Source organism: Schistocerca americana, chromosome 5, assembly GCF_021461395.2.
Source record: "Schistocerca americana isolate TAMUIC-IGC-003095 chromosome 5, iqSchAmer2.1, whole genome shotgun sequence".
Taxonomy (NCBI): domain Eukaryota; kingdom Metazoa; phylum Arthropoda; class Insecta; order Orthoptera; family Acrididae; genus Schistocerca; species Schistocerca americana.
In genome coordinates, this window is record NC_060123.1 from 224,215,671 (window position 1) to 224,229,601 (window position 13,931).

General features: G+C 42.5%; 1 protein-coding gene across 1 annotated transcript in view; it reads left to right on the top strand.

Moving 5' to 3' along the window:
- Window positions 1-331: 331 nt before the first annotated feature.
- The window catches only part of LOC124616058, a 352,315-nt gene continuing 338,715 nt past the window's right edge, over window positions 332-13,931 (top strand). The window contains exon 1 of the mRNA XM_047144291.1: window positions 332-446. The gene's annotated coding sequence lies outside the window, so the exon portion shown is untranslated. The remainder of the gene's footprint in view (window positions 447-13,931) is intronic.

The window sequence follows — 13,931 nt, forward strand, 5'->3', positions numbered from 1 at the left end:
CGCAACTATGATGTCACAGGCTACATGTCATTAGTCACGGGTCAGAGTCGACGTCCGGTATCGGTAGGTTCAATTGACCCGGAAGGACGTTGAGGGAAGAGGATAGCGCGCTATCCCGACGCGTTCTGCATTGGCACCTGTAGCTGTGCAGGTGCGACGGAGGCAACGGGAGGCGGGTCGCGGTCCGCGTGTTAATCGGCGAGCAGAGTGGCAGTGTGGGGGGCGGGGCGGCCACGTGACCAGCTGCGGCGCAGTCCGGCGGCTGGTCTGGCGGCGGTGGCAGTGGCGGTGGCGCTCAGAGCTCGGCGCTCAGTCAGTCCGGCGCAACGCGTCCCAGCGGCGCGCAAACACACGGTCCGCGCCCTCCACAGCAGCCGCCGACACGTACGAGACGCCGGCGCCGCCGTCCCGCGACGACCTCTCACCGCGACGCTGTCCCACAACAGGTAAGTCCGTCGCCCCTGTCGGTGTCTTCGAGTCTCCAAAGGAGTCGGATGCAGCTTGACACAATTACTTTGATATGGCACTCTAAACTGATCGAGTGCTAGTGCTCCCCTCTCTCGTCGAGGTCACTGGTTGCGCACCCGTCTTCGGCATGGGCGCGAAGTCTAAATGAAGTGCTACTGTGTTTCTATATTGACTAGTTGCTGAAACAATAAGAAAAATTGATAGTCTGTGACCTGTGAATTTCTGCCACTCTGACCTTCGAGCCAGACCTTTTCTTCTAACGGGATTTGTTTCGAGAATTCTTGCTTTTCGAACAGTGCCCCCAACCACTTTTTTTATTATAATTTTTTTGCTGTGGCTTGGTGAGTCGGTGGTAAAGTAATTATACTGGTCACTGGTTGCACACCCGTCTTCGGCATGGGTGTGAGGTCTAAATGACCCGCTACGGTCGCTGGTTCGAATCCTGCCTCTGGCATGGATGTGTGTGATGTCCTTAGGTTAGTTAGGTTTAAGTAGTTCTAAGTCTAGAGGACTGATGACCTCCGATGTTAAGTCCCATAGTGCCCAGAGCCATTTTTGTTGTGTTTCTATGTTGACTAGTTGGCAAAACAATAAGAAAAATTGATAATTTGTGACCTGTGAATTTCTGCCACTCTGAGCTTCGAACCGGTATTTTCTGTCCTTCGCGAGCTGTCGCTCTAACCTTTTCTTCTAACGGGATTTGTTTCAAGAATTCTTAAATTCTTGCTTTTCGAACAGTGCCCCCAACCACTTTTTTTATAATAATTTTTTTGCTGTGGCTCTGTGGGTAAGTGGTAAAGTAACTATACTAACGATTCAAAGATCTTGAGTTCGGCTCCAGTCAGTTCCAGCATTTTTTATCTCCCACTTATCATTTCTTTCATCTCTGACAATGTTTATTGATGTGAAAAATGGCGTACAGAAACAACTGAAAGAGAATAAGACGCCAGGTCCTGATGGAAACCCAATTCGATTGTACAAAGCATTGGCCCCTTACTTAGCAGTTGGAGCCTTACTTAACTTGCATTTATCGCGAATCTCTCACCCACCGCAGAATCTCAAGCGACTGGAACAAAGTACAAGGTAGGTTCGAACAATACGTAATTATTACGCAGATGATTCGGGAACTCCAACGGAAATCACTCGAGGGAGGGCAAAATTCTTTTCGAAGAGCACTGTTGACAAAATTTAGAGAACTGGCACTTGTCGCTGTCTACTGAACGATTCTACTTCTGCCAACGTACATTTCACCTAACAAGTACTAAGGTAAGATTGAAGAGATTAGGGCTCTTGCAGAGCCTTATAGATAGTCGTTTCGCCAGTCGAACAGGAAAGGAAATCAATAGAACGAAAAACCAGTCCAAGTTGTAAATATTTTATTTTTCATTCGATGACTAGTTTCGGGCTGAGACCCATTTTCAAATCAACTTGCAGGGCAGAAAACCAAATTTATGCTCATGCATAAGCCAGTTATTACCAAATTCTTAAGCATATGCCAAACATACAGAACATATCGTTTAACGCTTACATAACAAAGTCGAAAACGGCATTTCCGAAAAGTCATAAAATGTGTAATGTGCGTTTACAGTGAATACAGATAACTGAAGTTTACTTCTTCCTCTGTCGTAAGGAAACCTCGGGAAGGGGGGCGCCTTATCAGGATATAGGAAGCCTTTTTATTTATGAAAATGTGTTCCAACTATCAAGAATACAAAAATCCATACAATAACCGCATTAAGTTCACAATAAAATTAATACTTTTTAAAATTTTGACCAAAAAGAGTAAAATACTTAAAATCACTGACCAGTAATACACGGCAGTGCCACATATAGCACGTATTAGATAGTTGTATGCCATATTGGTATGTAAAAATCATTAAATGTGAACAGCAACATTACCATTACAAGAAAACACAACAATATGAGTGTATTCTGGAATCTTTACTAAAAAGAGTCGAATATGTATAAGCACTGACCAATAATACTTAGCAGCGAGCCGGCTGCTGTGGCCGATCGGTTCTAGGCGCTTCAGTCCGGAATCACGCTGCTGCTACGGCCGCAGGTTCGAATCCTGCCTCGGGCATGGCTGTGTGTGATGTCCTTAGGTTAGTTAGGTTCAAGTAGTTCTAAGTCTAGGGGACCGATGACCTCAGATGTTAACTCCCATAATGCTTAGAGCCATTTGAACTCAGCAGCGCCACATACGATACGTATTACAAAATTATATGCCATGTTGGCACGTAATAATCATTAAGTGTGAAACCGTGAAAGTCAACAATAAAATTATTACTTTTCAATTACTTTGGTTTTTTGAACTGTAGGTTAATTTGAAAATGGGTCTCGGCCAGAAACTAGTCATCAATGAAAAATAAAATGTTTTCAACTTGGAATGGTTTTCCTTTTATTGATTAACAGAAGTTGCTGACCGAAGCTACTCCAGCATGCTGGAAGTTCGTAGAAAAGGAAATGACTACTAGTGGTACAGGGTACCGTCCGCCACGCACCATACGACATGTAGATATGTAGAGTTGCAATGTGGTTCAGAATACACTTTGAATTCTGTGTCCCTCTATAACTGGTTAGGTAAGGTAGCTAAATAGTCGGAGGAAGACAAGGACATGATATCTGCAACATTACCATACCCACTAAAGCACTGTGGTATTACAAACAACATGCGCTTGATGACAGCTTTATCTTACCTTTATTTTTTTCAGACCTCCATCGTCGGCGTAGGCTCTTTGGTCACTGAATGTTGGCGACCACCAGGGAAAACTAAGGCTTTTACTTTCAGCTAGTGGTTTTTAAAGGATTAAATCTTGAGATGAAAGGAAAATCTAAAGTGTATGGAGTTCTTAATTTGGCATAATTGCCTTTGAAATATAAACTTATTAATTAAAAAATACGCTATTCAGGAGAGCTAAGAAGAAATTTAAGGGAACTAAAAAAAACCTCATTACTTAACTCGACTCTAAGATTAAAATCTTTTTCTTCTGGAATGAAGTCCGTTAATTTTTAAAATTAAGAGCTAAAACGATGCCTCAAGGGCACTGGTTATCTAAAAATCAGGATTTGATTCAGTTCACATACTGCAAGTCTCTTTAGTTGAAAACTGAATCATTTGGAACATTAGGAGAAATCTGTCCTATGTTACCAATTTGTTGCTAGAACTTGTTGTACGAGCATTAATTTTATAGTGGTAGGGGTACGAGCAGGAAATTTTGATATTTTTCTTTACATTTTGGATGCTTTTTACTTAGAAAATGCTGAATTATTAGATAACAGTCACGGAGTGTAAAATTCTTATGGCTGAGCGCATAGTACGCAAAATTTTGTGCCAGCCCTGAGGAGGCACTGCATTAGGAGATTGGAAATACGCGCCAATAGGAGTGAAATATCTCTTGAGCGGTTACGTTGCCATCGACTGTTCTTCAGATGAGCGCGATTTTCTCTCTTCCTTCAAAATTCTCTTCCTTTCAGTTAAAAGCAGCTAAGATGGTGTAGTAAGTGCAGAAGGACATCCATCGTAAAACAGTTTTGTGAAATCTCTCTCTGCAGCTGGAACGTCTCATCCATTAGGCTACCTGATCACGCCTACACGCATAAATCAAACTTCCATTTTCACTGATGTTTCCAGCTATTATTTACGAACATTGCAATCAGAGTTTCTCCCACGCAGTACCTGGGAATAGCTCCTCTAGGGGAACGGAGTGTGCCACCAAGGGATGTATAAATGAAACCCATTAATTTCACTGAAATAAGATTAAGACCGAGCGAGGTGGCGCAGTGGTTTGCATACTGCACTCGCATTCAGAAGGACGACGCTTCAAACCCGCGTTAGGCCATCCTGATTTAGGTTTTCCGTGATGTCCTTTCATCGCTTCAGGCAAATGCCGGGATGGTTTCTTTGAAAGTGCACGGCCGACTTCCTTCCCCATCCTTCCCTAATCCGATGGGATCGATAACATCGCTGTTTGGTCCTCTCCCCCAAATCAACCAACAAAGATTAATTTTGAATTGTTAGTCGAATTCTCATTAAACTGTACTATGCACACTAACGACAATTTTGTTGATGTGACGTAATAACACGATTGCCAACCTAAGGTGGAACACTTATTCCTGAAACCAAGCGGTTGCAATCGAATTTACTTTCAGGTAATAATCAGTAACACGCGTATGGGTGACGTCGGTCATTAGTCAAGCGACAGCTAAGTTGTAAAATCCAAGTTCATAGAGAAAACTGCAGTCTTCTTTTAACAAATTATGGACAAAATTGGAAGTGACTGAAGTACTGCATTATGCTACGCGGAAATAATGACGCAACGTAAATTCACATTAATCTTTACTATTACTAATTTGATTACTAACAAATCTTTCCAAATAATTACAATTCACTCTGAAGAATATTACAGGTAAATGTGAATGACTTCAAAACAACATCAACATCAAAATGCCATGGCAGCCTGAATACGACAGCCAAGACATCAATATGTCAATTTAAACGTATAAAATTGGTTAGTGTAGTCGAGTAAAACGAAATATTTATTATGATTTGGCAGATTGGATGATTTAAGACATATCATAAAAACAATTCCAAAAATTATTCATGGTGGTTGCAGTTAAAAAATTAGGCAAAGCCTTTGATTAATTAACAAGAAATTAAATTTGAAATCGAGAGAAAAAATTAGTTATACTTTCAGGAAGAGTTGTGTTTCACGTTAATAGATCCTTTCAGTCATAATGTGATGCTCGGAACATAGGGTAAGATGACATGGACGCTGTTGTAGGTGACAACGGTTTGGGTTAATGATGATAATGAATTTATCATTAAAATTAACACGAATGTTGTATTGTCATAATAACCAAACACACTTGTAAGCCTGTTACAAAACAATAAGTGCTGCAGATGCGAAGTAGTGCCTCTGCAGCAACAATTGCGATAATCAGGTCTCGTCTCCAAATGCAAATTTGTCTTATTCGTGCTCCGGCCCAACCACACACTCTATCGTCATGTCTCATCGGAGCTAAATAACTTACTGTCTCTCTACTCTCCGCACGCACTCCAAATCGTTTCTTGCATATAATCAGACATTATCACCGACTATGCAAAAAAAAAAAAAAAATCTCTGTCATTGCCAGCTTGTCTACTATGCAAAAGTTGCAAAAATTGTTTTTAATCGTTTGTAACCAAATTATTTGTCATGGTTTATTTAACAAAATTTACACAGCATTGAAACTGACAATATGTAAAGCAGAAATACAGAAAAACTACATTAGTGAAAAGGCATTGTCAATAATTCAAAAGTAACGTTCTTTCATAGTGTGACATATTGTCTGTATTGTCACTAGCGGCAGATTTGAAAGGCCCTAGTCACACAACATTTACATTTTTATCTTCAAACTCATTTTATATCGAAACGGTCTTTATCCACTACTCCCCTTCTGCAACCTCTAGAAGCCTTTAAGAGGAATTGTGAAATACCTTGAATATCGATAAAAATCGGAAGTGCTGATATTACTAATGAACTCTTTGACCAGTCTTGATTAACTCTAGTGAGACATCAACGTATATCGCAGAGATGCATGACGAGAATTGCAAAGGGAGACAGGACTACAAACAATTGCATAAGGTTCGAACAGTCGAGATTAAACGGAGGATACATGGATGATGATGACGTATAACTGAACGTCTACACGTAACACAGGCCGCTATCATTTTACCAGGCTTTGAGTGTCCTCCACTATTTCAGGATTGCGTTATCACAGCAGTGAGCCCACGTGTTCAAGTTCCTCTTGGACTATGGGTGTGGGTTTTAAATGCGCCGTTGTGTTAGTTGTGTGTGTGTGTGTGTGTGTGTGTGTGTGTGTGTGTGAGAGAGAGAGAGAGAGAGAGAGAGAGAGAGAGAGAGAGGAAATGGGGGAAAGAGGCAGAAAGAGAGAGAGAGTGTTGCCGCCGTTCTTGGGAAAATCAGTGACACAAATGGGAAGATTTGCTTGTCATACACAGTGATGTATAGGCACACACAATCAGTTGTATTCTTTCGTAAATGATCCAAATACAGCTGATCAATTATTTTTCACGTACGATCTTCATCAACAATCAGCAATTGTGCTATCAACTCTTGTGGTAAATTCTTCATACGAAATGTGAAGCACTTATTCTACTGACATGCCCGTGCCCTCAGCAGTCTAACACGGTTTCAACGGCTGATTTTTCCACTAAGATATTGTACATTTTCTCGATATTTATATCAATAGTTGCAGTTATAGGGTAGCCTAGATATCGATTATGTTGAGGAGAGGTACGGTCAAATTTGAATTGAATTGCTCGTTTATTAACTGTTGAAAACGAAGAAGCAGACCTATTGCCAACCTTCAACAACTTTAAATGTATTTTCTTTGGTGGCACTTCGGCAGAAACAAAGACATTTTAGACGAGACAGTGCAAAGTTCTCGACTTTTTACCGACTTCTGGTGAACTTTATACATATGAAGGGCTTATTTCAATAGTGGTACAAGTCCATTTTTGTTCATTTTGAGATGTTGTTGTTGTTGTCTTCAATCCTGAGACTGGTTTGATGCAGCTCTCCATGCTACTCTATTCTGCGCAAGCTTCTTCATCTCCCAGTACTTACTGCAACCTACATCCTTCTGAATCTGCTTAGTGTATTCATCTCTTGGTCTCCCTCTACGATTTTTACCCTCCACGCTGCCCTCCAATGCTGAATTTGTGATCCCTTGATGCCTCAGAACATGTCCTACCAACCGGTCCCTTCTTCTTGTCAAGTTGTGCCACAAACTCCTCTTCTCCCCAATTCTATTCAATACCTCCCCATTAGTTATGTGATCTACCCATCTAATCTTCTGCATTCTTCTGTAGCACCACATTTCGAAAGCTTCTATTCTCTTCTTGTCCAAACTAGTTATCGTCCATGTTTCACTTCCATACATGGCTACACTCCATACAAATACTTTCGGAAACGACTTCCTGACACTTAAATCTATACTCGATGTTAACAAATTTCTCTTCTTCAGAAAGGCTTTCCTTGCCATTGCCAGCCTACATTTTATATCCTCTCTACTTCGACCATCATCAGTTATTTTGCTCCCCAAACAGCAAAACTCTTTTACTACTTTAAGTGTCTCATTTCCTAATCTAATTCCCTCAGCATCACCCGACTTAATTCGACTACATTCCATTAACCTCGTTTTGCTTTTGTTGATGTTGTTCTTATATTCTCCTTTCAAGACACTGTCCATTCCGTTCAACTGCTCTTCCAAGTCCTTTGCCGTCTCTGGCAGAATTTCAATGTCATCAGCGAACCTCAAAGTTTTTATTTCTTCTCCATGGATTTTAATACCTACTCCAAACTTTTCTTTTGTTTCCTTTATTGCTTGCTCAATATACAGATTGAATAACATCGGGGACAGGCTACAACCCTGTCTCACTGCCTTCCCAACAGCTGCTTCCCTTTCATGCCCCTCGACTCTTATAACTGCCATCTGGTTTCTGTACAAATTGTAAATAGCCTTTCGCTCCCTGTATTTTACCCCTGCTACCTTTAGAATTTGAAACAGAGTATTCCAATCAACATTGTCAAAAGCTTTTTCTAAGTCTACAAATGCTAGAAACGTAGGTTTGTCTTTCCTTAATCTTTCTTCTAAGGTAAGTCGTAGGGTCAGTATTGCCTCATTTGTTCCAACATTTCTACGGAATCCAAACTGATCATCGCCGAGGTCGGCTTCTAGCAGTTTTTCCATTCGTCTGTAAAGAAATCGGGTTAGTATTTTGCAGCTGTGACTTACTAAACTGATTGTTCGGTAATTTTCACATCTGTCAACACCTGCTTTCTTTGGGACTGAAATTATTATATTCTTCTTGAAGTCTGAGGGTATTTCACCTGTCTCATACATCTTGCTCACCAGATGGTAGAATTTTGTCAGGACTGGCTCTCCCAAGGCCGTCAGTAGTTCCAATGGAATGTTGTCTACTCCCGGGGCCTTGTTTCGACTCAGGTCTTCCAGTGCTCTGTCAAACTCTACACGCAGTATCGTATCTCCCATTTCATCTTCATCTACATCCTCTTCCATTTCCATAATATTGTCCTCAAGTACATCGCCCTTGTACAGACCCTCTATATACTCCTTCCACCTTTCTGCTTTTCCTTCTTTGGTTAGAACTGGGTTTCCATCTGAGCTCTTGATATTCATACAAGTGGCTCTCTTTTCTCCAAAGGTCTCTTTAATTTTCCTGTAGGCAGTACCTATCTTACTCCTAGTGAGATAAGCCACTACATCCTTACATTTGTCCTCTAGTCATCCCTGCTTAGCCATTTTGCACTTCCTGTCGATCTCATTTTTGAGACGTTTGTATTCCTTTTTGTTGATTCACTTACTGCGTTTTTATATTTTCTTCTTTCATCAATTAAATTCAATATTTCTTTTGTTACCCAAGGATTTCTACTAGCCCTTGCCTTTTTACCTACTTGATCCTCTGCTGCCTTCACTACTTCATCCCTCAGAGCTACCCATTCTTCTTCTACTGTATTTCTTTCCCCCATTCCTGTTAAATGTTCCCTTGTGCTCTCCCTGAAACTCTGTACATCCTCTGGTTTAGTCAGTTTATCCAGGTCCTACCTCCTTAAATTCCCACCTTTTTGCAGTTTCTTCGGTTTTAATCTACACTTCATAACCAATAGATTGTGGTCAGAGTCCACATCTGCCCCTGGAAATGTCTTACAACATAAAACCTGGTTCCTAAATCTCTGTCTTACCATTATATAATCTATCTGATACCTTCTAGTATCTCCAGGATTCTTCCATGTATACAACCTTCTTTTATGATTCCTGAACCACGTGTTAGCTATGATTAAGTTATGCTCTGTGCAGAATTCTACCAGGCGGCTTCCTCTTTCATTTCTCTCCCCCAATTCATATTCACCCACTATGTTTCCTTCTCTCCCTTTTCCTACTCTCGATTTCCAGTCACTCATGACTATTAAATTTTCGTCTCCCTTCACTACCTGAATAATTTCTTTTATCTCATCATACATTTCATCAATTTCTTCATCTGCAGAGCTAGTTGGCATATAACCTTGTACCACTGTAGTAGGCATGGGCTTCGTGTCTATCTTGGCCACAATAATGCGTTCACTATGCTGGTGGTAGTAGCTTACCCGCACTCCTATTTTTTTATTCATTATTAAACCTATTCCTGCATTACCCCTATTTGATTTTGTATTTATAACCCTGTATTCACCTGACCAAAAGTCTTGTTCCTCCTGCCACCGAACTTCACTAATTCCCACTATATCTAACTTCAACCTATCCATTTCCCTTTTTAAATTTTCTAACCTACCTGCCCAATTAAGGGATCTGACATTCCACGCTCCGATCCGTAGAACGCCAGTTTTCTTTCTCCTGATAATGACGTCCTCCTGAGTAGTCCCCGCCCGGAGATCCGAATGGGGGACTATTTTACCTCCGGAATATTTTACCCAAGAGGACACCATCATCATTTATCCATACAGTAAAGCTGCATGCCCTCGGGAAACATTACGGCTGTAGTTTCCCCTTGCTTTCAGCCGTTCGCAGTACCAGCACAGCAAGGCCGTTTTGGTTAGTGTTGCAAGGCCAGATCAGTCAATCATCCAGACTGTCGCCCCTGCAACTACTGAAAAGGCTGCTGCCCCTCTTCAGGAACCACACGTTTGTCTGGCCTCTCAACAGATACCCCTCCGTTGTGGTTGCACCTACGGTACGGCTATCTGTATCGCTGAGGCACGAAAGCCTCCCCACCAACGTCAAGGTCCATGGTTCACGGGGGTGGCATTTTGAGATACAGAGTCCTAAAGTTAAATGAGCGCTGAAAAATCTGCAGTTGAGATACCAGAAATATTCAAGCATATGGCTTCTTGCTAGAGATGAACCTTTCTTTCTGTTTGTTTGGACCATTAATTTCAGAAGCATTATAGGCAGAAAAGTGGAGGTAATGGACTTGTACCACTATTGAAATAAACCTTTCATATAAGACTGTTATTGAGTCACTTGCTGGAAGATTAAAGCTGTGTGCCAGGCCGAGATTCGAAATCGGAACCTTTGCCTTTTGCGGTCAAGTGTTCTACCGAGTGAGCTACGCAAAGACGACTCACAGTATTACATGGGATGTACCTCATCTCCTATCTTCCAAATTTCAAAGCATTTCTCATGTGAAACTTGCAAGACTAGCACTCCTGGTTTAGCCACATCTAGAGGGATGCTTCCAGAATGAAGTTTCCACTCTGCAGCGGAGTGAAAATTTAATTCTGGAAACAACCCTAGGTTATAGCTAAGCCATGTCTGTGCAATACGCTTTCTTCCTAGAGTGTTATTCCTGCAAGTTTCGCAGGAGAACGTCTAGGAAGCTCGGAAGGTAGGAGGCTGTGAGGACGAGTCGTGAGTTTTCCTACGGTAGCTCAGTCGGCAGAGCACTTGCACACGAAAAGCAAAAGTTCCGAGTTCGAGTCTCGGTCCGGCACGCAGATGTAACCTTCCAGGAAGTTTAATGTCAGCACATACTCCGCTGTAGAGGGAAAATTTCATTCTGGTATTGAGCCAGTCCACTTTACTTTTTCGTGTGAGCAAAATTTCTGTTAAGGTTTTGCAGCCAAAATTCGGGCCACATCCAGTGCTTCATTTTTGTCAAGTTGAAGCCAGTGGGCTGTTCGCATGCTACTTTCGTGATAATCTGTAGAAAGGTGAAACCAAGAATAGGCGGCAAACTGTCTAACGTCAAGCAGTCATAACAGAACGTTGAGATCGTAGGTTTGACCACTCTTTAAGGCAGGATAGGCGGCAATCCGTGGCATATCTGACGAAAGAGATCAGTGCTGGTGTTGGCACAAAGGCTTCGGAGCACACCATTCAGCGCGCACTTTTGGGCATGAAGTTCTGCAGCAAAAGACCCCTGCATGTTCCGATCGTTACCGAATATAGTCAGTTACGATTTCACTTGGTACGCCGGCCGTTGTGGCTGAGCGGTTCTAGGCGCTTCAGTTCGGAACCGCGCTGCTGCTACGGTCACAGGTTGGAATACTGCGCCGGGAATGGATGTGTGTAATGTCCTTAGGTTAGTTAGGTTTAAGTAGTTCTAAGTCTAGGTGACTGATGACCTCAGATGTTAAGTCCCAAGTGCTCAGAGCCATTTGAACCATTCACTTAGTACGGGATCACCGAGACTGGGACTTGGATCAATGGGAACATGTCGGCTGGTCGGATGAATCACGTTTCTTGCAACACCAACTCAAATATCGCGTCCGGATACGCCGACACCCAGACGAACGGCTGTCCGAAATACGCACCGACACATGGACGCACGTCGATAGCCGCAGTATTACGGCTACGTAGAACACTCAGCTGGGGTTCCATTGGACCTGTAGCAGCAATCTAAAGAATCATGACACATGTCGACTAAGCGAATATTACTGCAGATTACCTGCACCGCTTCACGCATTATGAGGAAGGGATGTTCCAGCAGGATAACTGTCCATGTTAAAAGGCCAGAATCCTACAGTGGTTTGTGAGGAGCCTGATAGTGAGCTCGCGTTATATGTTGGCCACGAAATCGCCTTCCCATGCCGAGTAAAACTATGAGGGACGGGAGAAACCCACCGTGGTTCAACAAAAAAGTTAGGAAACTACTGCGAAAGTAAAGAGAGCTTCACTGCAAGTTTAAACGCAGCCATAACCTCTCAGACAAACAGAAGCTAAACGATGTCAAAGTTAGCGTAAGGAGAGCTATGCGTGAAGCGTTCAGTGAATTCGAAAGCAAAATTCTATGTACCGACTTGACAGAAAATCCTAGGAAGTTCTGGTCTTACGTTAAATCAGTAAGTGGCTCGAAACAACATATCCAGACACTCTGGGATGATGATGGCATTGAAACAGACGAAGACACGTGGAAAGCTGAAATACTAAACACCTTTTTCCAAAGCTGTTTCACAGAGGAAGACCGCACTGCAGTTCCTTCTCTAAATTTTCGCACAAATGAAAAAATGGCTGACATCGAAATAGGTATCCAAAGGAATAGAAAAGCAACTGAAATCATTCAACAGAGGAAAGTCCACTGGACCAGACGGGATACCATTTAGATTCTACACAGGGTACGCGAAAGAACTTGCCCCCCTTCTAACAGCCGTGTACCGCAAGTCTTTAGAGGAACAGAAGGTTCCAAATGATTGGAAAAGAGCACAGGTAGTCCCAGTCTTCAAGAAGGGTCGTCGAGCAGATGCGCAAAACTATAGACCTATATCTCTGACATCGATCTGTTGCAGAATTTTAGATCATGTTTTTTGCTCGCGTATCATGTCATTACTGGAAACCCAGAATCTACTCTGTAGGAATCAACACGGATTCCGGAAACAGCGATCGTGTGGGACCCAACTCGCTTTATTTGTTCAGACCCAGAAAATATTAGATACAGGCTCCCAGGTAGATGCCATTTTCCTTGACTTCCGGAAGGCATTCGATACATTTCCGCACTGCCGCCTGATAAACAATGTAAGAGCCTACGGAATATCAGACCAGCTGCGTGGCTGGATCGAAAAGTTTTTAGCAAACAGAACACAGCATGTTGTTCTCAATGGAGAGACGTCTACAGACGTTAAAGTAACCTCTGGCGTGCCACAGGGGAGTGTTATGGGACCATTGCTTTTCACATGATGCTGTAGTATACAGAGAAGTTGCAGCATTAGAAAATTGCAGCGAAATACAGGAAGTTCTGCAGCGGATAGGCACTTGGTGCAGGGAGTGGCAACTGACCCTTAACGTAGACAAAAGAAATGTATTGCGAATACTTACAAAGAAGAATCCTTTATTGTATGATTATATGATAGCGGAACAAACACTCGTAGCAGTTACTTCTGTAAAATATCTGGGAGTATGCGTGCGGAACGATTTGAAGTGGAATGGTCATATACAATTAATTGTTGGTAAGGCGGGTACCAGATTGAGATTCATTGGGAGAGTCCTTAGAAAATGTAGTCCATCAACAAAGGAGGTGGCTTACAAAGCACTCGTTCGACCTATACTTGAGTATTGTTCATCAGTATGGGATCCGTACCAGGTCGGGTTGACAGAGGAGATAGAGAAGATCCAAAGAAGAGCGGCGCGTTTCGTCACAGGGTTATTTGGTAAGCGTGATAGCGTTACGGAGATGTTTAACAAAGTCAAGTGGCAGACTCTGCAAGAGAGGCGCTCTGCATCGCGGTGTAGCTTGCTGCCCAGGTTCCTAGAGGGTGCCTTCTGGATGAGGTATCGAATATATTGCTTCCCCCTACTTATACCTCCCGAGGAGATCACGAATGTAAAATTAGAGAGATTCGAGTGTGCACGGAGGCTTTCCGGCAGTCCTTCTTCCCGCGAACCATACGCGACTGGAACAGGAAAGGGAGGTAATGACAGTGGTACGTAAAGTGCCCTACGCCACA